At 50.8% G+C, this 25,490-nt stretch overlaps 1 long non-coding RNA gene across 1 annotated transcript; it reads right to left on the reverse strand.

Moving 5' to 3' along the window:
* On the reverse strand, positions 1 to 25,231 carry LOC103350938 (uncharacterized). The gene is made up of 4 exons (XR_518784.4): positions 25,125 to 25,231; positions 2,359 to 2,532; positions 2,067 to 2,200; positions 1 to 357 (listed from the first exon to the last, which is right to left on the reverse strand). It is a non-coding gene; the product is annotated as an uncharacterized lncRNA (long non-coding RNA).
* Positions 25,232 to 25,490: the final 259 nt, after the last annotated feature.

A 25,490-nucleotide genomic window follows, 5' to 3' on the forward strand; every position in this document is an offset into this window, starting at 1 on the left:
TACGCTCTTTCAAAAGTATTTATTTATTTAATTACCTTCATTTTATTTGAAAGGCAGAGAGACAGAAAGAGAGAGAGACAGAAAGAGAGAGAGAGAGAGAGAGAGAGCTCTTTCATCCTCTGGTTCATTCCCCCAAATGCCTGCAACAGCCAGGGCAGGAGTAGGCCCACGCCAACACTCTGATATGGGATGTGGGCGCCCCAAGTGGTGTCAAACGTTAGTCCCAAAGCGTACGCTTTAAGCCAGTACAGCTGGAGCAGGCTCTTGATGCAGCTGTCGAGATTCCCCTCGGATGCTGCACCCCACACCAGAGGTCTCAGTTCCACTTCCAATTCCAGCTCCCCACTAACGCACGCCCTGGAAGAGTAGAGGATGATGGCTCAAGTATTTCAGCCAGGCTGAAGCGAGCCAGCACATGAAAGACTAAAGAACTCTTTCTGTCTCTTTCCACTCCTCTCTACCCCTCTCCACCCCTCCCCACCCTGCTCTCTGCTTTTCAAATAAAATAAAAATTAAAAAAAAAAATGCAAGGGAGTGCAGCTTACTACACACAGACTATACACAAAGTTGATTAATTTTGTAAATTTTAAGTGTCTGCAAATTGCATAAGTCATGCCAGTGACACAACTCATTATCTCCATTATGACTAGATCTGGCCCAGTGATAGCAACCCCTACCTGCTCCCCCATATGGAGTCCCGGTGTGCCAAGCCCTGTGCCTGGTGCCTTACATTATTCAGTCACTTCTCAGCCCTCTGGGGGGATGTCCCAGATGTTCTGAACACTGCCCCCATGTGCACCCGTCTCCATCTCTGCAGGCCAGACTTAGCCTGGAACTGGAACCCATGGGACAGGGTGCACCCAAGGCGGGGCTAACAGGATCCTCTTCCTTTTGAGTCTGCCTGTGTCCTGCCACCTGTGCCTCCCAGAGAACTGAGCTGGTCCTCTGCAAGGTAACCTGAAGCTGGTAGCAGCCAGAACACAGGGAACTGCATGCGATGACAGAGACAGGAACAGGCACTGCATCGTGAATTTCCCAGGCCTTCATGGGCAGGGGACATGGAACAGCCTGGGGACCCTCTGCTTCCCTCAGGACCTCCACTAGCCTACGCGGGGCCCCAGGAGCTGCCCATGTCCCCCTTGGAGTTTCTGTTCCTGAGTCAAATTGGCTCTGATCAGGTAGGTATACGTAGCTCCATTTTACAGGTGAGGAAATCAGGATTTAAGAAAGCTGAAAGACTTGTTCAAGATCATGCAGCGGATTCGTATTTAGGTTTGGTCTTCCCTGGTACCTCCATAGCCCAAAGGGATAAAGCCAAGGGGGACCACAATGGTTCCCAGGTGCCCTTCTCTGAGCCAGCAGCTGCCTCAGCAAGGCCTCGGAGGAGGCAGAATGGCAGGGAGGCAGGTGCATGTTCCCCCGCAAGTCCTCACTCGCAGGATGCTCGCTTGGCTGAGTTTAGATGAAATAATGCGTGTATGGGCCTGGCATCCCATACACACCCATTAAGTACTCATGTAGGAAAAATTAAAAGAGGAAGAGATCGCAAACTGTACAGCTGAGGTTTAAATAAGGGGCACAGGAGAACTGAAAATTATTATGTAAGAGGCCCTGGCTAGCAGGAAGTGGTGTAATTTAGTGGTAAAAGTGGCTCTGTCTTGATGTGAAAGCGAAAATGGTTCTAATTGTCTGATTAAAGGATTACCCCATTTATTCAAAGAAATACTTTCCTGTCATTAACTCTAACAGGGATGTGTTGTTAAGGCTCCTTTTAAGTGACTGTGAACAATATAATGAACAGTGTTTTAAAAAGTGGTGTCAAAAAATTTTCAGAAATGGTCATCCATCCATCCAGTGGTTATAGCAAAGCTTGATCAGAGTTTAAACTCCCTGGGGAGGTATACTTTCATAGAAGATATAGCTCAAATTTAAAAACCACTGTCCAGGAATATCCTACATATTGCCCATACGATGCAGAGGGGCTGCAGGAAGGGGACTTATAACCCTGGTGGGAGTTTCCCTTAAAGCTGCATTTTTTTTAAGGAGTTGATGGCAGTTGCTGTTACCTGGGAGACCGGCTTCCAGCAGACCAGCTGAAAAGGCTGTCACTCACTCCCTCTCAGGAGATGGAAGGTCTGGCTGCCCCACTCCTCTGAGTGGCCTTCCGGCTGCATTTTAGCTGGCTGGTTAGTTCTGAGGCCTTGGGGAGCAGAACACAGCAGGCAAGGGCTGGGAAATTGCTGGGGAAGGAGCTCTTCCCATTCAGAGGCAGGTCTGGGTGGCCACCGCCCCACCCCCAGTGCTGGGCTCTCATTGCCAAGGTCAGTGAGTACTACCTCCAGGAGCTATAAAACAAACCTGAGTCTTGGGCCCATTCCTAGGGCTTCTGATGTAACCGGCCCGAGAAGGAAAGCTGGGAGCAAGATGTTTCAATGTGCAGCTGAGGATGAGAAGCACTGCAAAGCGATGAAGGCGTAACCACCAGCCCCGTCCGCTGTGAAGCAGGCTGTCGCTAAAACAGCAAACGCAGGACTGGAAGAGCAGGGAAAAGGTTTTGTAAAGTCAGAATTGATTTTCATTCTATCCCTAGAAAAGGAATTAATTCTGGCAGTGCTCACAAGTCCATTTTTTTTTTTCCTTTAAAAGAAAAAAGGATGAGGGGCCTGTGCTGTGGCGTAGCAGGTAAAGCCTCTGCCTGTGACACTACGGTCCTACGTGGGGCTGATTCATGTCTGGCTGCTGCACTTCTGATCGAGCTCCCTGCTGATGGCCTGGGAAAATCAGCAGAAGATGGTGCCAGTGCTTGAGCCCCTGCCGCCCACATGGGAGAACTGGATGAAGTTTCTGACTCCTGGCTCGGACCTGGCCCAACCCCAGCCATGGCAGCCATCTGGGGAATTAGCCAGGGATAGAAATCTCTCTGTGTCTCTCCCTCTCTCTCTGTAACTCTGACTTTCAAATAAATAAATAAATATTTCAAAAATAAGAGAGAACATAAGCATCTCACCTAAGACACAGATTCAGGGCAGAGTTCCAGCTAGCTTGGCAACTGCTTCCCTCCAAGTTCTAGGGGTACTTTTATAGACGAAGACGCCTGTCTTGTGAAGTAGCCACACCAGAGTGTGTGCTTTGAGTGGCATTTGCAGAGTTTTATACGCTCATGTTGTTGACAAAAAGTTTCCAAGATCTGGAAATATGGCCAAGGGGATGACAAGTACATGTTCCCAAAGTCACATGGAGGCTTCTTCAGCATCCAACACAAGGTTACCCTCATTTCTGGGAGCGCAGACTATCGTTTGTCCTTGACACCTGATTCAGGGCTCAAATCTGCTAAGTTCGCATAGGAGACATCCAGTAGAGATGCAAACGACTCCTATCCAGTTAAAAGAGAACCTACTGATCCATTGCCCTGTAGCTCATTAGCCAGATTTGTCGCAAACGTTGGAAATCTATTTTAGTGTACCTTTCCCAGTGGACTATACAAGCATAAATCCTGGTACTTCAAATGCCATTTGAACCAGCGTTGGGGACTCCTTAACTGATGAGCTGAATAAAATCAAGAGCATGTGTTCATTCTATTTTGTTTGGAGCCTTTGTTTAATTTCCCCCAGAATTTCTTATGGATAGCACTGACCCAGCCCTTCTCCTGCCCACCACCTCCCCCACCTGATGTGAGTGAGAAGAAAGGCCCAGGGGAGGGGTGGGGGAGGCCCTGCGAGGCATCCTACTGGCCCAGGTTGAATCCACTGCCAGCAGCCAGTGCCCTCCCTTGAGCCAAGCTCCAGTGCTCAAAAGGGCCTGGTTTATGCATGAAACCCGGAGAGGGGTATCAGACTCAGCAAGCCTGGCCTCTCAGAAGCACAGCCTAGCACTGATCATCAGGCAAGGACCCAAGACTGGGGGATCCAGGCCCATCAAAGCTATCTGGGATGACTGGCGACTTCCTGTCCCTCAAACCCAGCAGTCCCACTGTAACTTTTGTGATACAGCCCCACCCAAGAGGACGCATACTTTTTGTATGCTAATGTCCTGGGGTTTCCCAGATAGTCTCAGGGTGCTGGGGTCAGGGAGAGCTGCCAGGGGAACCTACCTTGTGATTAAAGGGTTGGAACTATCAGCCTTGCTACCTCTGGGGAGGGGAGAGGCTGGAGGTTGAGTCATTCACCAGTGGCCAATAACATGATCAACCGTGCCCGTGTAATGGAACACAGTCCCAGCTGGGTAGGGTTCTGAGGGATTGGGGCTGGTGAACGTGTGAGGGAAGGTGACGCACCTGTGCCGGGCACGGGAACTCCGAGCCTCTTCCCCCAGCCCTGGCCCTGTGCATCACTCTCTTCCTTGTGTAAACCGGAAATCCAGCAAGTTAACTGTTTCTTGGAGTTCCGTGAACCACCTTAGCACGTGATCAAACCTGAGAACGAGGTCGTGCAATGTTCAAGCATGTTGCAGCCACGCGCAATTGATGTCTGAAGCTGGGCTAGTTTGTGAGGTTCAGGCCTCAGCCTGTGGGATCTGTGCAAATTACAGGTAGTGTTTGAATTGAATTGAATTGAATTGAATGCCACTGAGCTGGAGAATTGGTCAGTGTGGGAAGACCCCACATTTGTGTCACAAGTGCTCTGTGCGGAGAGGGGTCATATGACAGCAGGAGGAAGGCTTGTGCCTTCCTGTTACCCTCCTGCCCTGAAGACTCAGGATTTGCAGCCCAGGAAGCAGGGAAACCCTGACAAGCACGTCTCTCTCTGCTCCTGGTCCTACACTGATGAGCAGGGGCCAGGGTGGGTGTTCTGAGTTCATTTGACTTAGCCCATAATGGGGCTTCACTGACAGAGTCCAAAGCCCAGAGTAGAGTAATAAAAGCTTTCCCACTCCTACCAAATAACTTACTATAAATTGATCTTGCCACAAGGTAACGAAAGTGATAGCAGAAATGGTGTGCATAAAAACTGACCAAGTCTCCAGACAGCAATTTGCTGGTACCTGGCCAGGGCTCTCCTGGTCCCAGGGATTCTAATTCTAAAAAGCTATCCTGGAGGGCAGCACTGCAGCCCAGTAGATTAGTCCTCTGCCTGCAATGCCGGCATCCCATATAGGCTCTGGTTCGAGTCCCGGCTGCTCCACTTCCGATTCAGCTCTCTGCTATGGCCTGGGAAAGCAGTGGAAGATGGCCCAAGCACTTGGACTTCTGCACGCATGTGGGAGACTTGGAAGAATCTCCTGGCTCCTGGCTTTGGATCGGCTCAGCTCTGGCCATTGCGGCCACCTAGGGAGTGAACCAGCGGATGGAAGACTTTTCGCTTTGTCTATCCCTTTCACTGTCTATAACTATACCTCTCAAATAAATAAATAAAATCTTAAAAAAAAAAAAAAGTGATCCTGGGGCTGGTGTTGTGGCACAGTGGGTTAAGCTGCCACCAGTGACACCGGTATCCTATATTGGAGTGCTGCTTCGAGTCCTGGCTGCTCCACTTTTGACTCAGCTCCCTGCTTATGCGTCTGGGAAAGCACCAGGAAGGCGGTCCAGCTGCTTGGATTCTCGCCATCCATGTGAGAGACTTGGATGCAGTTCCTGGCTTCTGGCCCAGCCCTTACTGTTGCAGCCATTTAGGGAGTAAACCAGCAATGGAAGATCTCCTTGTCTTTCTACCCCTGCCCCTGTCACTCTGTCTTTCAAATAAATAAAATAAATCTAAAAAGAAGAAGCAGGCCGGCGCAGTGGCTCACTAGGCTAATCCTCCACCTGCAGCACCGGCATACCGGGTTCTAGTCCCAGTTGGGGCGCCGGATTCTGTCCCGGTTGCCCCTCTTCCAGTCCAGCTCTCTGCTGTGGCCCAGGAAGGCAGTGGAGGGTTGCCCAAGTGCTTGGGCCCTGAACCCTCATGGGAGACCAGGAGGAAGCACCTGGCTCCTGGCTTCAGATTGGCGCAGTGTGCCAGCCTTAGCGACCGTTAGGGGAGTGAACCAATGGAACGAAGACCTTTCTCTCTGTCTCTCTCTCTCTCACTATCTAACTCTGCCTGTCCAGAAAAAAAAAAAGAAGAAGAAGAAGAAGCAAAAGCAGCAACAGCAGCTTTCCTAAGAAAACTACCATAAAGGAAGTTAAACAATGCTGTATAAAGGTAGTTATTAGAGTGTCAATTATTACAAAATTCAGAAAAAGCCAAAATGGTCAACAATAGAAAATTAATTAAATAAAGGATGCCCAGCCAGAGAGCAGAATGACTGATAACCATTAACATTTAAAAGCAATAATTGCTAGTAATTGTTGTACAGAAATACAGAAGTCCTGCTCTATCCACAAACAAGTCGTTCCAAGACCCCCAGGAGATACCTGAGACTCCAGGGAGTGCAGAAGCCGAGCACACAGCACGTTTTTCCCCGTGCGTGTATACACACTTACGAGAAAACTTAACTGATGAACTAGGCACAGTAAGAGATCAACAACAATACCTATAATAAAACAGAACAATGATAATAATACGTGGTAATGAAAGTTATGCGAGTGTGGTCTCTCAACAGCTATGTGCTCTGGACAAAGGGATAATTTTTGTGTCGGGCAGGAAGGAGTGGGAAGGGGTAAGATTTTCTCATGCTACTCAGAATAGCAACTTAAAACTTATGAATTGTTTGTTTCTAGAATTTTCCATAAATATATTTGAGCCGTGAACAACTATAGGCAACTGGAACCATGGAAAGTGAGACTATGGAGAAGGGGTTACTACATATTTTCTCTAAAAAAAAAAAAGCTCAGCATATAAATTTGCATATATGTAAGATGATTCCAATCTCCTGAAAAAGTTTAAATGTGTATAAAAAAATGAATGGAGGGGCCAGTGTCATGGCACAGCAGGTTAAGCGCTGCTTGTGGCATCGGCACGCCCCATCAAGAGTGCTGGCTCTTGTCCCTGCCGCCCCGCTTCTGATCCAGCTCCCTGCTAATGCAACTGGGAAAGCAGCAGAAAATGGCCCAAGTACCTGGGCACCTGCCACCCACTTGGGAGACCCGAATGGAGTTCCAGATTCCTGGTTCTGGCCTGATCCTGCCCTGGCTGTTGTGGCCATTTGGAGAGTGAACCACGGTGGAAGACTCTCTCTCCGCTGTAACTTTGCCTTTCAAATAAATAAATAAGAGAGACAGAGAGAGGGAGGGAGGGAAGGAAGGAAGGGAGGGAGGGAAGGAATGTGGGGCCGGCGCTGTGGTGCAGTGGGTTAATGCCCTGGCCTGAAGCACCAGCATCCTATATAGGCACCAGTTTGAGACCCGGCTGCTTCACTTCTGAGCCAGCTCTCTGCTATGGCCTAGGAAAGAAGTAGAAGACGGCCCAAGTCCTTGGGCTCCTGCACCCACATGGGAGGCCCAGAAGAAGCTCCTGGCTCCTGGCTCCTGGCTTCAGATTGGCACAGCTCTGGTCATTGCAGCCAATTGGGGAATGAACCACCAGATGGAAGACATCTCTCTCTCTCTCTCTCTCTCTCTCTCTCTCTCTCTCTGCCTCTCCTCTCTCTGTGAACTCTGCCTTTCAAATAAATAAATAAATCTTTTAAAAAATGAAAACAGCTGTTGGAGAGTGGTGTCAGAACAGTAGGAAAGCCAGTGATTTTTATTTTATTTTTATTTTCTCTTATACTCTTCTGTGTCTCTAGGATGAGCACACGTCCAACTTATAACAAAAAAGTGCCTTTGTTTTAGAGTCTTGAGTATCCACAGGACACTTGGTTTTGACATTGCACTGTCTGCACCTGGTGACTCTGTGGCTGTCAGAAGCAGAACTCCGTAGAATTCCTACACAGTCGACCTGGCCACGTCCAGCAGCCCAGGCCCATGGCTGCATCAATCCCCAGGGTAAACTAAATCCTCGGGTTTGTGTGACCACTGTAGTGGCACAGAATGACGTCACATGTGCCTGGGTGCCCACTTTCCAGACGGATTGGAAAGCCCCAGCGCCCATTCCAGCTTCCCCCAGGGCGTCACCATTGCCCCGGCGGCAGTGATTCCCCAAGTTCCCTGTCAGTCCTGCTGCTTTGTCTGCATCTTCCCCCCGCACTTCTAGTCTGCTCTGCTCTGCCCTGCCCTCCACGGCCGCTCAGGCCCAAGTCAGAAATCTACTGAGACAGACCTCTGTCAGCCCTAAGCCTCCCCAGTCACAGTGCAGAAACAAACAAAAGCAAACACAGAAAATCAATTTGGTTTCCGAGTCTAAAATGCTCATGTTTAGACCCATGGTTCCTTTCCAGCTTTCTCCAGGAACAATGGTTGGAAGCTCACTCGCTCCAGTCGCCTCCTGAGCCAAAGGAAGGGCCAGCATCTAACAGTTACTGCAGTCTCTGGCGCAGACGAGCCCGGGTCAGAGAGACCACCCTAGCGATAACACTCCTGGAGCAGCGGCTGCTTTGTAGACTTGCTCACCACTGTCATCGCAGAGCGTCGTCTCCAGTTTCCAGAAGAGCCAGCTGAGCCAGAGGAGTGTGACTGGGCTGGCAGCCTCCAGCTCTGATCTATGCTGACACCTCCTTGTAACATTTACGGGGGACACTGGGGTTGGTGGATGTGCCGCTTGGCGTGATCCTCGCTTATGACTTTTCCCAAGGTCCCCTGTTTTTGTTTTGTTTTGTTTTGTTTTTGACAGGCAGAGTGGACAGTGAGAGAGAGAGACAGAGAGAAAGGTCTTCCTTTGCCGTTGGTTCACCCTCCAATGGCCGCTGCGGCCGGCACACTGCGCTGATCCGAAGCCAGGAGCCGGGTGCTTCTCCTGGTCTCCCATGGGGTGCAGAGCCCAAGCACTTGTGCCATCCTCCACTGCACTCGCGGGCCACAGTAGAGAGCTGGCCTGGAAGAGGGGCAACCGGGACAGAATCCGGCGCCCCGACCAGGACTAGAACCCAGTGTGCCAGCGCCGCAGGTAGAGAATTAGCCGCGGCGCCGGCCAAGGTCCCCTGTTACACTCTTGGGACCGCCAAGGGTCAGGGAGCAGCTTTCCTTCACCACCAGGTGCACCTGAACAGGTTGACACCCTGGTGAGCCCACTGACAGCCACGGAGCCCCAGAAGAGGAGGAAGGCTCCCCTCACCCTCATGTTGTGTCCTGGTGTGGGCTCCTGGAAAACAGAGTGCGGGACAGAGTCTCATCTGAGATGGGGTCACCATCCCAGAGCGTGCAGCCAGGGAGGCGACCTGAACTAGAAGGAGGGAAAGCCACCCAGTGGTGGGCTAGCCAGCACGCCACAGCTACAGGCAGTCAGAGCTGCTACAGCTCCTGTCTGAGCTGCCACCCACGGGCTGCGGATTCATAGACCCTGTGCCTGTGTGTGTGGCGGGATGGGCAGGGGGCTCCCTGGGCTCTGCCACTCCCCACTCGTCAGCCTCCAAGCCACCTCAGGCAGATTGCTGAATCAGGCCACGCCAGCCCGAGTCCAGCACGACCAGAGTATACCTGCTGGAAGCCGGACAGAAGCTGGACAGAGCCCGTGTGGTGACGGCTGGAGGCAGTGACCTGCCCAGCGATGCACAGTGCACACACAGCTGTTGGTCGTAGCCTCTGACGTCCTGCTATGGCTCCTGCCTTTCCCAGCAAGGGGCACTCCCTTTAGAGAAAACCATGCTTCTGTCCGCAGCAGGCTGGCTGCCTCCTCACCCGAAGCCCAGGTAGCTGGGTCTTGGATAACTTCACAATGAGGACATCGGGGCAGCATGGCATGAATCAGCTCAGCTGGGGTCACTCCAGGCCCCAGGCCTCTCCTCCTGATTAATGTGAGCAGCGGTTTGTAAAAGGGCACGTTCCTGTCCACCGGACACGTGGTTGAATTCTCCCCTGAATCACCGCGGCTCTGCCAGCCCCTCCACACCTGTTCCCGACTCTTTGCTTCTGCCTTCTCAGTGGCATCTTGCTCATTCTGGTGGAGTTTCCAGAACCCAGGTGCCATCAATCTAAAGCACGTCTGGGTCTCCACCTCTCCATTGCTTGCAGCATTAGGGAGCTGCTGTCAGCCCCATCTGGGTTTAAATGGCCTTTGGCATTGCAGCCCAGGCTTCCGACACGAAGATCATGCTTTCTTCTGAGGTTAATGATGGCACGCAGCGATGAGGTCTTGCAAGGTTTAGCTCAATCTCAACCTCTTGGCTATGTGGTCCGAGGCTGTCATTATGCCAGCGCCATTCACACGGGCCTGGTGACACCTTCCTTACCCTTGGTGCAGGGACCCTCATCTTGGAGGCCCATTCGTCTGCCCCAGCAGTGGGCGAGGGCGAGCCAGAGGCAGGAGTGGAGCAGCTTCTTGAGGGTCTGTAAGGGTCCTGGAGACTCTAGGGCTGGGGAGAAGATGATTCCTCCTCTGCCCTTCCCTCCCAGCTCAGGCAGGCTCCTGGAGGCTCCTCCTGAGAGAGGGCCTGCAGGGTGAGGCCAACCACAAAGGGCGAATAACGGCCCTGTCAACCGCTCAAAGATGCCCTAGTGGGCTCCCTGGGCCGACTACAAACGTGAGCACAACTCGGTCAGTGCTGCACCCAGGGCTGGCATCATGGAAGTGGTTCCTGCTTTCTTTTGCAATGTACAATCGCTGGGGCCTGCATCACGGGGCAGTGGGTTAGGCCACCATCTGTGACCCCTGAGTGCATTCCAAGGCCCAGCTCCTCTGCTTCTGACCCAGTTCCCTGCTGATGTGCCTGGGAAAGCAGCAGATGATGACCCAAATCCCTGGGCCCCTGACTCACTTGTGGGAGGCCCAGATGGAGTTCCAGGCTCCAGGCTTTGGCCTGGCCCAGCCCTGGTCATTGTGGCCATTTGGGAAGTGAACAAGCTGATGAAATCTCTCTCTCTCTCTCCCTCTCTTTTTTCATTCTGCCTTTCAAATAAATAAATAAATCTTTTTAGCACAGAGTGTTTAAGAAAAAAAAAAAAAGCTCACATTTCCTGAGTCTCCCATTTAAGCCTCACAACACTCTGAGGTGCGGGCTGCTATTGTCATCTCCATTTACAGCTGAGAGTCCAGGCAGGCTAGGGACCCGGGCCGCCATGGACAGCCAGGAAGCTGTACAGCGGGGGTCTGCGCCCAGGCAGTCCAGCCCTGGGCCCATTTCCCTCTCACCACCATGAACCGTCCTCAGAAAGCCTGCCCAGCACCCAGATTCTTTTCTGTTGTTGAGGGAATCAACTTCTCACAGCCAAGTGGGCCTGGCTGGGAAAGGCAGGAAAAGTGGAGCTGCAGGGGCCTCCAGGCCACCAAGGAGACCATGAGCAGTGCAAAGACTGAGCCCCTCAGTGGAAACAGTGTCCCCGCCGGGAACGTGTGCAGCCTGAAGTCTATCATTCGAGCCGGTTTTAGCAGCTAAGTGCATTTGCGGTGGTGTGCACCCACCACCACCATCCGTGTCCACAACCCCCGCATGTTGCCAGACTGGAACTCTGCCCGTGCAACAGCATCCGTTACACTCTCCTCCAGCCCCTGACAACCCTCTTTCTACTCTCTGTCTCTACATTCTGCCTCATGGAAGTGGGATCGCTGATTTGTCCTTTGTGGCTGCTTCGCATAATGCCCTAGCACGCATCAGAACTAATGCTGAATAATATTCTCTCGTGTGGCAATAGCATGCTTCCTTCACTCATTTGTCTGTCGGTGGACACGTCGGCTGCTTCCTCCTCTTGGCTGTTGTGAGCACTGCCACCAGGATTGCGGGTGCACAGATAGCTCTCTGACGTGCTGCTTTGTATTTGTTTTGGTATGTGAGGGTACTTCAAAAAGTTAATGGAAAATGGAGTTAAAACACAAGTTTATTCCAGTGCAGAAAATTTTGAAACTCATGCCTAGTTCTCTCAAAATACAGTTTCCAAGAGAAAAGCAAAAAAACACAAACCATCTACTGGTTCACTCCCTAAATGGCCACAATGACCAAGGCTGGACCAGGCCAAAGCCAGGATCCAAGTCCAAGGACTTGGGCCATCATCGGCTGCTTTCCCAGGTGCATTAGCAGGGAGCTGGATCAGAAGCTGAACAGCCAGGATGCAAACTGGAGCTCCAGTATGGGCTGCTGGCATCACAGGCAGCATCTTAACCCACCGAGCCACAGCACCAGCCCCTTTCTGTGAGCTCTCTGGAGTACCCCTTAATACCCAGGAGTGGAGTGGCTCGGTCATTCAGGAATTCTAGTCTTCATTTTTGGCAGAGACACCATACTATTTCCCTTACTGGCTGTAGCATTTAATGTTCTCACCAGAAGTACACGAGTTCTGACTTTTCCACATCTTTGCCATTCCTTCTTGTTTCCTGTCGTTTTTAATCAACGGTGTCCTACTGAGTGTGAGACTGTGCCTTATCACTTTGGAGCACCTGTGTGCCCCTAACACAGAGTGGAGCTTGCGTTTGCACGGTCATTGCAGATTACAAATGCATTGCACAGTTTTTGCTGCCTTACGTGTCAGGTCGTGGAAAGATATGGTTCTCACTTCACTGATGAGGAAACTGAGCAGTGATTTGTTCACGGTAAGAGGACTTCTCAGAGCAGTGGCGGGACCAGAGCCAGACACTCAGGCCACCCCGGGGCGGGGGGTGGGGGCGCAATGGAAGCTGGTCCCTGGGCTCCTCCCCAAGCCTGGAGAGTGGTGAAGGGGCAACAGGAAGGAAGGAGCCTTTGGCTCCTCCAGCTGCAGTCCTGGGAGCACAACCTGTTTCCTTCTCCCACTCAATCACTGCCTCACCTTCACCGCTGAAGGTGAAGCCAGACGAAGACAACCAAGCGGCATATCTGGACAGCCTTGACAAGTGCAGGCGGAAGGCAGAGCCACAGCATTGGACGTACCGGCTTCTATTAGCCAGGAGTCGTTGTCTAGCTCAAGGAGAACAAAACACGCCCTCTGAGGCTTGTTCTTCATGTCAGAGCCAGGGCTGACAATTACTCACTTCCTGGGTGCTTGGCAGAGTTGAATATATCTCTCTGGCATGAGACCTGGCTCGTGGCAAGCACCATTCCCCTTGCCCTAACGGGCTAAGTCTCCCACTCCACAGCGAAGCAGCCACCCTATTTCTTGTGGCACGGGCCAGGAGGGCCCGCAGGGTGTGGACCTGTGAGACGAGGCTGTCAGAGGCCAGCAGCAGCATCCCAGAGTCACCTGGCATGTCAGCACTGGTCAGCTTCCAGCCAGCACCACAGCCCTGTGAGAAGCTACAAGGACGGCCGCCATGTGACTCAGCAGGTGAACTGCTACTCGAGACGCTCCAGCTCCCTGCTATGCGCCTGGGAAAGCAGCAGTGGATGGCCCGAGTGCTTGGGTCCCCGACACCCACGTGGGAGACCCAGACGGAGTTCTGGCTTCAGCCTGGTCCAGCCCCGGCTGTTGGGGCCATTTGGGAAGTAAACCAGTGCATGCGAGATCTTTCTCTCTCTCTGTCTCTCCTTCTCTCTCTGTCACTCTGCTTTTGAAGTAAATACCATAAATCTTAAAAAAAAAAAAATTAAAGAGCTGCAAGTGTGACTGTGTAGAGCACTGGGCTTTGGCCGCTCTCACAAGGACACTGGCTCACCCAGTGAGCAGGAATAGAATGTGCACTCCTGGAAATAGAGATTTTATGTATTTGCCTAGAACTAGCATATAAATAAAACCTACAGCCACCTTCTGGGGTCCAAGCCCGCAAGCTCAGTGTGCATCTGACCTGTGGAGTGGAACTACCAGTCTGGGGACCAACTGTGGGCTTCACTGAAAAACGGCCCCAGGACCTCCCAGGCCCTGCACACAGAGCAAGCCCCCCTTGCTGTAATGTCACAGCACCCATACGAGCCGTCGGCCAAGACATTCCCGTGCCAGCAATACGTGCTTCCCTGAAGTGTGTCATGGAAATTAGATTTGGAGAGAACAAAATTGCAGAGGGCGCGGAGGCTGCGGGAGGCGGGAACCCCTCTTTGTTACTCGTTGACCCAATAATTAATTTCTTCCCCAGCGCAATCTGATGGCAAAGATTGTGTTCATTAATTTATCACCCACCTGTTCCCGAGAATTCTTCTGATTGCTTTCTAACTGGAGACTTCACATCCAGTAGGGAGATTTAATATCATCCCAGGAGCTGGCATCTGAGCGCAACGAACCGTGTCGCGGTGGGCAGCCTTCACCCAACACAAACAAGGGGACTCGGTGACTTTCACAGCTAGGCTGTGCGTGACGGGAGCCCTCCTGTGCAGGACCCCGACGCGCAACCCTGCCGCGTGCCCATGCCCCATCGCGGCCCCGCCCTGCAGCTGAGGGAGATGGTTGGAGGTCTCTGGCTAGCACGGGATCCCCTCCTCCCTTCGTCTCCCTCTCACACAGACGGCCTGCAAGTTATGGATGCCTAGATCACGTCTGGCCAAAATTAAGCATGAGGGAAGGAAGCACACACACGCCTCCTGTGGCAGATCTGATTATCTGTAGCAAATGCAGCAGGTCTGAAACCACCAAATGAAATCTCACCCGTGGCCTCGTTTTCAACTGTTTGTTATTTTTTATTTAGACACAGGAATTACAGCTTGATGGCATTCAGAAAATTATATTTAATCCTCATTTAGATTCAATCTGAATCAATTTAATGAAATGTGAGCACTTTTCCAGACTTAAGGAGGAATGAAAGGAAATTTAAACCAGAAGGAAAGACATTTGATGTTTTTCTATAGCCAGTAGCTGCAAGGGCCAGGGTTTTTTTTTGTTTGTTTTTTTTTTTTTTTTTTTTTTTTTTTTGACAGGCAGAGTGGACAGTGAGAGAGAGAGACAGAGAGAGAAAGGTCTTCCTTTTGCCGCTGGTTCACCCTCCAATGGCCGCCGCTGCAGCCGGCGCACCGCGCTGATCCTGGCAGGAGCCAGGAGCCAGGTGCTTTTCCTGGTCTCCCATGGGGTGCAGGGCCCAAGCACCTGGGCCATCCTCCACTGCATTCCCTGGCCATAGCAGAGAGCTGGCCTGGAAGAGGGGCAACCGGGACAGAATCCGGCGCCCCAACCGGGACTAGAACCCGGTGTGCCGGCGCCGCAAGGTGGAGGATTAGCCTATTGAGCCACGGCGCCGGCTAAGGGCCAGGGTTTTTTGCTTTTGTTTTTTGGCCAGGGACTAGGGATATTTTCCCCAACAACAACAACAAAAAGAACAAAAATACATAGAGACCAGGAAACTCCAGATTGGGACTCAGGAGACCATGCACCCTCCCATTATTGGGCAAGGCCTTGTGCTAGCCCCTGAAGCATCAGTGGCAAGCATCCCATAATCCTTTGCTTTGCAGCTTAGATTCTCATGGGAGAAGCTGATGCTCATCGAGTTAGCGTGGCAGGTATGAAACTGCACCGGTGGGGCAGTGGGAGGGAGTGTTACATGGCCTGGGAGGGTGGGGTGAATAGTGTGAGTGGGAGGGAAGCGGGTAGGGAAGAACAGTCCAGGCAGAGAACAGCATGGGCTGAGTCCCCTTGGCCATGGCATGAAGACCAGTGTGGCTAAGAAGGAAAGCAGAGATGAGCGCAGTGTGTCAGAGATCCAAGGAGGTGAGTTGGCTGGTGAGCAGGGCAATGATTAGGCCAAGTGGTTCACTTGATTCTGAACTCTGGGGCCTCTTGTAATGTGGAGCCAGCCTGCCTGGGCTGCAGATGGGGGCGATAATGCCAGCTCTTCAGAGGGTGGGATTGTGTGAGTTAACGTGAAGGTGGTTGTGTTATAATTATGTCTAAGTGCTTGCAAGAGTTGTATCATTCTTGGGTGCTTCTTTAAAGTTAATTTAGTTTCTAAAAACAAAAAAGAAGTGAAATTAACTTCGAGATGCAATGACTTTGAACAGCCCTTGTCTCGACTGTTGAGGAACAGTTTTTTTGTTTTGTTTCCTTTCGTGCAAATTGTTGAATTCTTTATGTAGTATAGAGTTGGTCTTCTGTGTATAAAGTTAATCAAAAATGGATCTTAGTGGAGAATGGGACTGGGAATGGGAGAGGGAGGAGGAGGGGTGGGAGAGTGGGTGGGAGGGCGGGTATAATGAAAATAATCACTATATTCCTAAAGTTGTACTTATGAAATACCTGAAGTTTGTATTCCTTAAATAAAAGGTTTCTTTTAGGGGGGAAATAAATAAATAAATAATACTTGGAGCAAAAAAAATTGAAAAATTAAAAATAAGTTAAAATAAAAGAAAATCCTGGAGGCATTCTCGGAGATGAGGCTGCTTATACAAAGCACAGGACTGCCCTTGGTGGGCGTCAGGAGGGCGGGGCCTTGCACACTTGGCTTTGAGGCCTGCCAGGAAATCCAGGGAGCAGACAGGGGAGATGAACAAAGGGGCTGGGGTGGCAACTGAGGGCTTGTTCCAGGAATTCTGGGTAGTGCAGCTCTGCATGACAGACCATTCAGAAGGCAAACGAGGGAAGGAGGTGAAGAGTGAGTTCATGCTCCATTGCGGTGGGTTTTGAGGGGCGGATGGAGGAGTGACTCCATCCCGCTTGACAGGCTTGGTGGGTGCGCACACTGGGCAGGCGCGGGGCTGGGTGTGGCTCTGGAGTGGAGACAGACACACACGCATGCAGGCATTGTTCTGAGCAAGCTCAAAGGAGCACATGCAGGCCAGGACAGAGGAGGGGAGCTGTTGACACTGTGTAGGCTGGGGCTGTTCCCAGGCGGGGCAGGATTGCCACCCCTGGCTTTCCAAGGGGAAAGCACTGTACACGTGTGGCTTGAGGGCCCACCAGGGGTTTTGTGCAAGGCAGGGACGTGATGAAAGCAGCGTTTTCACAAAATAGCGACAGTCACAAGGTATTGAAAGCAAGCCCAGCCCCACGTCCCAGCCGCTCTCAGTGCGCTATGCTCTCTCAATCATTCAGCAATCAAGATCATCCGTCCCCAGTGAAGACACAGGGCTCACCCTTGAACTTCTCCTGTTTCCTCTTGCAATGGAAAGCACTAGAAGATAGGGCTCCAGCCAGCCCAGGACCTGTGGGCCAACGGGCACCTGAGCCTCTGGGGTAGGGGCCAGCGTCACACGGCAGACTCCCAGCTCTGCAGAGGCGAGCGAGCAGGAAAGCGAGCCAGGAGCTCACCGCGTGGAGCCGCTTCTTCTACCCAAAGCAGCGGTGGCGCAGAGCTTGGGAGGAAGTCAGGGTTATCTGCCTCTGCCTCCTCCTTCCTTATTGATCTTCTCTGGTTTAATTACTTTTTCAGGCATCTAGGAAAACAGAAAAGTGGCACGGGGTTGACCGATGTGAGTCTCGTCCTTTGGGGGATTGTTTCAAGGTGGGGAGAAGCACTCCAGGTGGACCCTGTTGATTGTTGTACCGTGGCCTTGAATGTGTTACACTCAGGGAGCAGTCACATCTGTCCCCTACCCATGAACTCCTCGGGGGGGGGGAGTAGTGAGGGGCGTGTCATCCTCTGTCCTCTCCAGGACCTCCTAGTGTCAGGCTTCATGGGTCCCGGGCTGAGAGCTGAATGCTGGAATCCCTGTGGCCGCGCTGACACCGAGGAGGAGGGCCGTGGAAGACACTGGGGACCCAGCGAGCCCCAGGGGCACAGAGGTGGCCTGGCTCGCCGACAGCCAGCTGCTCCCTCAGAGCGCGTGCTGTGCAGCTGTCTCAGCCCACTCACGGGCTGCGGGTATGCTGCTGCAACATGACCGTCTCCCCACGGCAGACCAGACAAACAAAATGACTCATGCATTTTTTGCCCTCCACAAAACATCCCTCTTTTTTTTTCCGGTTCAGAATAAATGAAGACAAGCTTCTACACTAGTGAGGCACTTTTCTATTCCCAGACGCCACCACAGCTCTGCCCAAGTTTCCAAACCCTTGGAACCAACCGCCCTGCCTCCTCCCAACCGCAGCAGTGCCCATTTTCCCACATAGGGGGCGCTATCACAACCTGGAGAGGCTTTGTGTGGGCGTGCCCCACCTGGATTCTCAGCACTTCAACCGGTGAAAACTGAGACCGAAGGCAAAGTGGGCTGGGGCCTAAAAGAAGCCTATGAGGAGACCCGCACACCCCATCTCCCTGGGCGGGGGTGGAAGGGGCCTGCTGTGGGTCATCCAGGAAGCTGGCAGGGTCCTGCTCAGAGAAGTCAGCTTGGCTGGGGGCGTGGCTGCTCTTCAGAATGACAGTGAATTCCTTAAGAAATTCCTCAAAGTTTTGCTTTGCTTTCTACTCCCAATGCACCTAATACACAACATAGAATACACACATATGATACTCACAACACACATACATAGAGTATACACAACACACAGAACACTTATATATAAGGGGATCGTCAAAATCTCATGCAAGGGGCTGGCATTGTGGCATAATGGATAAAGCTGCTGCCTGTAACACCAGCAACCTGTGTGAGTCCCAGCTGATTCACTTCCAACCCAGCTGCATGGTAAAGCAGGGGAAGATGGCCCAAGTGCTTGGGCCCCTGCCACCCTTGTTGGAGATCCAGATGAAGCTAAAGGCTCCTGGCTTTGGCCTAGTCCAGCCCTAGCCACTGTAACCACTTAGAGAGTGAACGAGCAGATGGAAGCACCCTGTGTATGTGTGTGTGTCTCCCTCCCTCTCTCTCCCTTTCAAATAAATAAATAAATAAATCTTTAAAAAATAAATAAAAGTCCATGCAAAACTCTTATTATGGAAAAACAGATATTTCAAAGTTTCTTCAGCCAAGTAAATTTATTTTTTAATTCTATTGTCTGAACTTTTTGAAGTATCTTTATATAGACAACTCACGTAACACACAATTGCATGTCACACACATACTCATGCACAACACACATACACTCAACACAACACACAATGTTTCATACACAATCATACACACACAGCCTGTGCATATGGACATAGCACACGCAACACAAATAACAAGCACAACACACAACACACACAATTTCCCGCTGTTGGGCCATGCATGGAGTTTGCGGAGGAGGAAGAAGGTCAACCAAGTAAATGACAGGAGGACTCTACCCTCAGCTCTTCCACTACCTCATGCCCTTGGAGGCCACAACAGCCCTGGCTTCTGCTCCTCCCGGGAGAAAAGAATGGAGCTCAGCCCTGCTGTGCGGACGGTCACACACGGCCAGCGGTCCTCCCAGATCAAGGCTTCCAGAAGGAACATGATGCCCCAGTAGCACTCTGAGGGAACTCTGCTGAGAAGGTGGCTCACACCTGGCTGGATGGGTTCGTGCCTCCCTGGAGCCAATCCCCAGGGCCCTGGTACATGAGGGCCAGCCCATCCCTGCACGGATATGGGAGGCTCATGACTCCTTCATAGGGCAGGTTCCCCTATGGCACAATTCCTTGGGTAGACCTCAGATTGAAAGCAACAGGTAACTTCTTGGCCTCAAGAAATAGTGATGGTGGGGCCAGTGCTGTGGGCCATTGCGTTAAGCCGCATGTGGGATGCTCACATCCCATACTGGGCGCTGGTTCCAGTCCCCACTGCTCCATTTCCAATCCAGCTCCCTACTAATGCACCTGAGAAGGCAGCAGAAGATGGCCCAGTGCTTGGACCCCTGCACCCAGGGGATGAAGCTCCTGGCTCCTGGCTTTGGCCTGGCCCAACCCCTGGCTGTTGCAGTCATTTGGGGAATAAATCAGAGGACGGAAGATCTCTCTCTCTCTCTCTGTCTCTCCTCCTCTCTCAGTAACTTTGTCTTTCAAATAAATAAATAAATAAATAATCTTTAAAAATAAAAAAGAAAGGACTTGTGTTTGCATGAGAAGAGGCCTTCCGAGCAGCCAAGACAGGGGCTGGATTTCAGACCCGTGCTCAAAATGGGTGGAGCAGGGACCTGGTTCTCTCCAGTCCCCACCCCTCCCCCTTGGCTCTTCTCTGTCTCTCCCTGGTCCGGCAATGCAAAGTCAGTAGATGCATGGGGAAGCCCTTTGCTAGTGTATACCTCGTGACCTTTCAAGTTCAAGATCAGCTCAGCCACTGATCTTGCCTTTTGCTCCAGTCCCTTTCATTATTTTTCTTAAGTAATTACTTATTAATTATTTGCCCTGAAAGCAATTTCTTGTGTGTGTATGTTTGTCAGAAGTGTTCCAAGGCCAGATCCACGTAAACCACAAATTCCAGTTTGCAGAAGAAGGAATAATCGCATTTCACATGTGGCAAGACAACCACAAAAAGTGATAGACTCTTTAGGTAATGGTGGGTGATGTAATCCAGTGTCAAACAATAAACTGGCTGCAGGTAGAAAACCAAGAAGACAGGATTCGCTGGCTTCTGCTACACCAATTCAAGAGTTTTGAGCCAGACTGTCTTTTTTTTTTTTTTAATTTATTTATTCGAAAAGCAGAGTGACAGACAAAGAGGGAGAGACAGAGAGAGACCTTTCATTTACTGGTTCACTCCCCAAATGCCTGCAACAACTGGTGCTGGGCCTGGCTGAAGCCAGGAGCCTGGAACTCCCTCTGGGTCTCCCGTGTGGGTGCAGGGGCCCAAATCACCTTCTGCTGACTTCCCAGGAGCATTAGCAGGGAGCTGGATCTGCAGGGGAGCAGCCGAGACTTTAACCAGTGCCCACATGGGATGCCGGCACTGCAGGCAGCAGCTTTACCCGCTGCGCCACGTGCTGACGCCCTCGAGCCAGACTATTTTAAGTGAGGAAAGTAGGGCTTCATGGAGATTAAGTCCTGCTCTTTTCCTCCCGTCTGACTCTCTTCCCCAGGCCTTCTAGTTTTCTCTTGTAATTTCTCCTACAAACCTCTGATTAACTTTCTTCTCAGTTAAATATTCCAGCTGAAATCACCAGGAACATAGTTTGGTTCTAATTTTAAAAGCCTGCCATGTAGGTCTGCTCCTGTCTCGGAGGCACTTGTAATGTGAAATTAAGGACAAGACTCCAGCTTTAAGGCTACAGCTAAAGGAATAAATAATGGAAAGTTGCCTTTCACATCTCACTCATTTTAGACACATTCTAATTAACTTTGCCAGAAAAATAATTGGCTTGGATCAGGTCGATCTGATTGAGGATCTAAATAACCTCACTCGAGTGGGATTTGTACTTCAGCTTCTGGTCTTGGGAGAGGTGATTATGTGTCTTGAATGCTAATTGCACACCAAGTAGGGACAAAAATCATACCTAGGCCCATCGGATGGCAGCCACTTGTTCTTAATCTTCTTGTAAACAGGTGCACAGAGAGTTTTTCAGAAATTCATTGTGCACCAGTGATTTCACAGAAGTTCATTTTAAGTCTGTTGTCTGGCACTTGGGTTATTTCCCTAAAGAAAACATGTTATGCTCGGTGGTTAACGACCCTGGTCAGAGTAATAACAACAATAAAATTCACCCCAGCTCTAGTGCGGCTGGGCAAAAGTATTTACAGAGCCAGTCAGAGCCACTGGTCCCGGGTGGGGGACGCTGTTGAGTTTAGGAGAAAGGAAGAAAAAGAGGAAGAGGATGCTCCCAACCTCCTGTGATGTCAGGGTCCAGGTGGAGACGGGGTGATACCTTGGACAGGTCCTCACCTGCACAGGCTGGCTGGGACAGAAGCAGAACAGCCATCAGCACTGGGAGGATGACCCCGGGGCAGCTTCCACGGCCACCGGTGGTGAGAAAGACTCCCACGAGAAGAGGAGACAGAATGGCTGAGCTGAGGTCCTTGCATGAAGACCGGTGGTTGAGTTAGCATTTGGGAGATGGCATAGGGACTGCAGCAAAAGCTGACGGAGTCTGGTAAGCAAAAGAGAGTCAAAGCCCCAAGGGGGAGCAGTCACACAGGAAGTGGGCTTCAGACTGAGGGCAGCCAGGGTGAGGAGGGGCCTGGAGGCCATGGTGGGGAGTGCACAGGGAGAGCCTGATTAGGGAGGCGGGTTAGTCACAACTTCTCCTTTTCTGTTCCTTAAGGCAGCCACATCTTCTGAAGCAGGTTGGCAACCGTGAGATTTGTCCCTGGGCTTTTGGCACTATCTCCCACTTCCCGGTGTCCCCCGGAGTCCTTGGGGCCCTCCTCGGTGCCACCCTAAGCCCCTCTGCACCCTCTCACCCCCTGTCTGCCTACACCTGCCCTCAGACTCACCTCCCGCCTCTGTCCCTCCCTTGTCAGGCAAATGCCAGGCTCTCCACACAGGTGAGCCAAAGTTCTCAAGAAAGCAAGCACTTGCATTGTGCAAGAAACGATCATTGCCCCTGGTCATCCTTCCAGGAGGGTTTACATTCGAAGAGGATGCTTGTTAGCCAAGAGCAATCTGTAACCAGCACAGCTCTGATCACGCAAAATGAAGGCAGTGAAGTGGAGTGGGGGGGGTGGTGAGGAGGAGCGGGGAGACTTGCAGGTGGGGAGGTGAGCATCCAGTAGGGTGACTCTGTCCAAGACTTGGCGCTGAGAGGTGCCCAGCCCAGCTGGCATTGCTTTCCCAGGTACCCTTCTTCTAATCCAGAGCCACAGGTGTTTTAAAAGCTCCAGATTGTTACTGTGTCTGCTACTGCTATAGTAGGAGCTAGACTAGACTGGAGGTGGGGACAGGAAAAATGATATAAGGACATCACCTTAAAGCTACTGAGTATTTCTTTTTTATATAGAAAGCTTTTATTTGATGAATATAAATTTCATAAGTACAACTTTTGGATTATAGGGGTTCTTCCCCCCTTACCCGCCCTCCCACCCCCAAACCATCCCACCTCCTACTCCCTCTCCCTTTCCATTCTTCACTAAGATTCATTTTTAATGATCTTTATATACAGAAGATCAACTCTATACTAAGTAAAGATCTCAACAATTTGTACCCACACAGACACACAAAATATAAAGTACTGTTTGAAGACTAGTTTTACCATTAATTCTCATAGTACAATACATTAAGGACAGAGATCATACATGGGGAATAAGTGCACAGTGACTCCCGCTGTTGATTTAACAATTGACACTCTTATTTATGATGTCAGTAATCACCCGAGGCTCTTGTCATGAGCTTCCAAGCCTGTGGAAGCCTCTTGAGTTCACAAATTCTGACCTTATTTAGACAAAGCCATAATCAAAGTGGAAGTTCTCTCCTCCCTTCAGAGAAAGGTACTTCCTTCTTTGATGGCCCCTTCTTTCCACCGGGATCTCACTCACAGAGATCTTTCATGTAGATGATTTTTTGCCACAGTGTCTTAGCTTTCCATGCCTGAAATGTTCTCATGTGCATTTTAGCTAGATCCGAGTGCCTTAAGGGCTGATTCTGAGACCAGAGTGCTGTTTAGGGCATTTGTCATTCTATGAATCTGCTGTGTATCCCACTTCCTATGTTGGATGGTTCTCTCCTTTTTAATTCTATCAATTATTATTAGCAGATACAGGTCTTATTTATGTGATTCCTTTGACACTTAATCCTATCTTTATGTTATGAACTGAAACTGATCACTTTAACTAGTAAGATGGCATTGGTACCTGCCAACTTAATGGGATTTGGAGTCATGGCAAGTTTTTAGCTTTACTAAGGGGTAAGTCCAAGGGAGCATGTGCCAAACTGTACATCTCTTCCCTCTCTCATTCCCACTCTTATTTTTAACAGGGATCAATTTTAAATTGGATTTAAACACCTAAGAATAATTCTGTGTTAAATAAAGAGTTCAACCTATGGTATTAAGTAGAAAAACAAAATACTAAAAAGAATAAGATAGTAAGCTATTCCTCGACAGTCAGGACAAGGGCTGATCAAGTCATTGTTCTCATAGTGTCTGTTTCTCCTCTACAGGTTTCCTTTTAGGTGCTCTAGTTAGTTGTCACAGATCAGGGAGAACATATGATATTTGTCCCTTTGGGACTGGCTTATTTCACTCAGCATCATGTTTTCCAGATTCCTCCATTTTGTTGCAAATGACTAGATTTCTTTTCTTTTCTTTTCTTTTCTTTTTTTTTTTTTTTTTTTTTTACTGCTGTGTAGTATTCCATAGGAGTATTTCTTGATTGCCAGGGACTGTTCTGATTTTAACTAATTAAATTTGTTTAATGCATAATATTTTAACAAATTGCATAGTATTATATTTTACTTATTTGAGAGGCATAGAGACACACAGACACATGCAGAGAAAACAGAGAGACCTCCCATCTGCTCCCATCATCCTCCAAACGCCTACAATAGCCAGGGCTGGTCCAAGTGGAAACCAGGAGCCTGGAACTCAATCTGTATCTCCCACATAGCAGGGAGGGGCCTATGTACTGGAGCCATTATCTGCTGCATCCCAGGGTGCGCATTAGCAGGAAGCTAGAAGTAGGGGTGGAGCTGGGGCTCAAACCCAGGCCCTTTGATGTGGGAAACAAGCCTGTGAAGTGGCATCTTTGCTGCTAACACCCCACACCTGCCCCCAGTATTCTAACATTCCAATGCATGACACCGAGCAGAAACTTTTACAGGAGAGGAACTGAGGACTGTACTGGACAGGGCCTGGAGGGAGGTGGAACGGGGAAAGGCCAGCACGTGGACGGACTTGAGGCCCTAACTTCAAGCACAGGAGTGAGGCAGGAGGGGAGGCGTGCAGGCGTGAGGTCTCGAGGAGAGGGGGGAGAACAGGGAGGCAGGCGTGGAGGAGCGGCCCCACACGCTTCTCAGGAAAGCAAGCTTTCTGCCCAGGGGAGACTCAGAGGCTCAAGGAGGCTGAGCAGCTAGACTGTAGTTATCATGATCGCATACGTAGTGGTGGTTCACACGACAGTGCTGTGGCCCACGCACTGTTCCTGGCGCTGCACTGGGTGTTTGGTGTATGTGGTGCTAATTCTCACGCCCATCCCAGTTAGGTACTGATACCTCCACTTACCTAGAGAGGAAGTGAGGTCCAGGTTGTACAGTTAGTAAATCAATTATAAAGTGGGGCTTTAGGGCCTGGACTAGCCTGCTGCCTCAGCTGGGGCGTGGCTGACCTGACAAAGACCCTCCAATAGCGGTGAGCTGAATAGCATGAAAATTCCTGGACTCTCACTGACAGACTGAAGGTCAGAGGCCCAGGAGAGCCGGGCAGCTCTGCCGCCACGGGGTCCTTTCACAGGTGACATCGTCTACACAGTCAGAGCGGGGTCCTTACCACGTCCCGGCCTTACTGGTAAACAAGACGATCCTCCGTAAGATTCCTGCTGCTCACATTCGGTCCCTGAACCTGGCCACCATTTCCCATCGGGCTGCGGAACCTGGGGGCAGGTGGCCACGTGCCCAGATTAAACACAGGGCTCTTGAACTCACAGAGGAAGACTTACAAGGCTTCCGCTACTTTGGCCAGCTGGTGCGGCCTCTGTTCTCCCGGATGTCACCGGCAGGGCTGTGTTGGAGCTTGTGATCCTGAGAGGCATGGCGCACCGTGGAGGCAGAGCCCTGGTTTTGTTTGGGTTAAATCACAGCCTGCTGTTATTTCAGGAAGGTATTTTTCCATGACTCACGGCGGTGGGAGGCGGGGGGCCGTTCCTGGCTGTTCGTGAGATTTGGCTCCTGGAGAAGGTTCACAGGCGCCACCTTGGGAGGAGAGGGGCAGAGGGAGGCTCATGTGTTCTGAATGTTCACACAACTCAGATTCGCCACGGAGAAGACGCTGAAGCACACGAGGTATGAGAAGATTGAAATCACCT

Source organism: Oryctolagus cuniculus, chromosome 13 (assembly GCF_964237555.1).
Source record: "Oryctolagus cuniculus chromosome 13, mOryCun1.1, whole genome shotgun sequence".
Taxonomy (NCBI): Eukaryota; Metazoa; Chordata; class Mammalia; order Lagomorpha; family Leporidae; genus Oryctolagus; species Oryctolagus cuniculus.